This window comes from Berghia stephanieae, chromosome 9 (genome assembly GCF_034508935.2).
Source record: "Berghia stephanieae isolate SIO BIC M18660-M18661 chromosome 9, UCSD_Bste_1.3, whole genome shotgun sequence".
Classification (NCBI taxonomy): domain Eukaryota; kingdom Metazoa; phylum Mollusca; class Gastropoda; order Nudibranchia; family Aeolidiidae; genus Berghia; species Berghia stephanieae.
In genome coordinates this window covers 28,703,353-28,705,852 of record NC_088368.1, presented here as the reverse complement: position 1 = coordinate 28,705,852, position 2,500 = coordinate 28,703,353, and the positions used below count along the sequence as shown (strand labels likewise).

The following is a 2,500-nucleotide window of genomic DNA, read 5'->3' as shown; positions in this document are numbered from 1 at the left end:
ATTTAATAAGATCTTTCTAAAACATTATTTTATCTTCAATGCCACTACTATTTTCTGGTTTTATATTTCGATTTTTTAAATTATTATTATTATTATATAGATTTATTAATAACAACATCCTACAGATGTCACAATATAACTTTCGCCATGTCCAAATACAGAAACACAATATCGCTGATGAAATTGGGTGGGATGCGATTGCCTGACGGAGGTGTATACAAAAGATCCGTTAAGATACACCGTCAGCGTGCATAAAAACACTACGTATTTTACGACGCTTATGACAATTAATTATTGAACTAAAAAAAATTTGATGGAAGTTTTATATTTCCGACTATAAATTCAATGTTCACCATCAGGCCCGTCCCGCATTGCTCAATAATCAATCAAAATTATAGAGACTTAACAAATAAATTAGTTCTTACATAACTGATTCCAAGTAATTCGACCACTGCCCCTTACCTCTAAAAGAGCAATGAATCTTATCCGACTCACCGAGATATGCAGTGTGCACTGAGCACGCACGGACAGCATCGAAGTGTGTTTACCAATAATGTATCAACTCCTCGGGAAGAGATAGACACGTCTGCCGTGCTCTGGATAAAAAAAATATTACACAATATTATTGGTTGGAAACAGATGCGATGAGATCATTTATTGATGTTAACTCAATACGCGCCGAATCGCATCATTTACTGCTGAACGATAATCAAAACGCGTGGTCGAAATAATCGATACGACTAGACGGTCTATAGAGCAGTAAAATTAGGTGCCCCAAACGTAAACAATAACAAGTTGCTAGTGATTTCCGTTAGGGACCGGAATAATTTACGCACAATATAGGTCTCCCAATTTTGTAGTTTGAGTTGTAGGCAATACACTTTCAGTATTGAAAATATGTTTACATAAAATCTAACAGTTGCAGAAATAATAATATAAGGCTAAATTATTCTGAAAATCAGGCTCCGAATAATTCTCGTTTTGTTCACACCAGCGCAATAATTTGCTCTGGTCTAAAAATAGATAGACTGTAACTTTTGATAAATTTTAGCAAATTTTACCTTTTGTTCCATAAAATATCCATATCTAGACATTATTTGATGCATGATCGAGTATTTATGAATATGTGTTTCTTTTGCCACCTAACAGCCAAATTTTAAAGGTTATTTTTTTCTATTATTTACATTGGAACGTGAGCTGTCAAGACAGGAACATGTGGTTTGCCACGTGCTTCTCGACCTTTGTTTACGTTTGGGGCACCTAACTTTACTGCTCTATAGATCAGTAAAATTAGGTGCCCCAAACGTAAACAAAGGTCTAGAAGCACATGGCAAACCACATGTTCCTGTCTTGACAGCTCACGTTCCAATGTAAATAATAGAAAAAAATAACCTTTAAAATTTGGCTGTTAGGTGGCAAAAGAAACACATATTCATAAATACTCGATCATACATCAAATAATGTCTAGATATGGATATTTTATGGAACAAAAGGTAAAATTTATCAAAAGTTACAGTCTATCTATTTTTAGACCAGAGCAAATTATTGCGCTGGTGTGAACAAAACGAGAATTATTCGGAGCCTGCTTTTCATAATAATTTAGCCTTATATTATTATTTCTGCAACTGTTAGATTTTATGTAAACATAATATTTTCAATACTGAAAGTGTATTGCCTACAACTCAAACTACAAAATAGTCTTCAACAGTCGTAACGTCACTTCCTTCCTAATGACGTATGGTAACTTAGTAACACTGGCTCTAAACTATCGGAACAATGGCGGAAGCCGTATGAAATATTTCTCCGGCGAGCTTAAACGCGTATCCAGAAGGAAAAAACCCCATCAATTTGATCATGTTTTGACTTTTACACATTCTGATCACAAGGCATTAGAAAAGGGAATGAAAAGTTCTAGCTAGCATGAAGAATAAAAAGTAATGATTTTCTTTGTTTAGAACCAAGATGGCCGCCGTTGCCGGGCGCGTGACATCAGACTATTGAATCCAATTGGGAGACCTATATTGTGCGTAAATTATTCCGGTCCCTAACGGAAATCACAAGCAACTTGTTATTGTTTACGTTTGGGGCACCTAATTTTACTGATCTATATAACCGATACTGTATTTTGGCACGAACCATTGTCTACTGATAGTACTATAGAGCAGTAAAATTGGCTGCCCCAAACGTAAACAATGTCTAGAAGCACGTGGCAGACCACATGTTCCTGTCTTGACAGCTCACGTTCCAATGTAAATTATAGAAAAAAATAACCTTTGAAATTTGGCTGTTAGGTGGCAAAAGAAACACATATTCATAAATACTCGATCATGCATCAAATAATGTCTAGATATGGATATTTTATGGAACAAAAGGTAAAATTTATCAAAAGTTACAGTCTATCTATTTTTAGACCAGAGCAAATTATTGCGCTGGTGTGAACAAAACGAGAATTATTCGGAGCCTGATTTTCAGGATAATTTAGCCTTATATTATTATTTCT

At 34.9% G+C, this 2,500-nt stretch overlaps 1 protein-coding gene across 1 annotated transcript in view; it reads right to left on the bottom strand.

Moving 5' to 3' along the window:
• The window catches only part of LOC144979175 (uncharacterized), a 63,147-nt gene that overhangs the window by 50,799 nt on the left and 9,848 nt on the right, over positions 1–2,500 (bottom strand). The window contains exon 2 of the mRNA XM_078925785.1: positions 496–596. The gene's annotated coding sequence lies outside the window, so the exon portion shown is untranslated. The remainder of the gene's footprint in view (positions 1–495; positions 597–2,500) is intronic.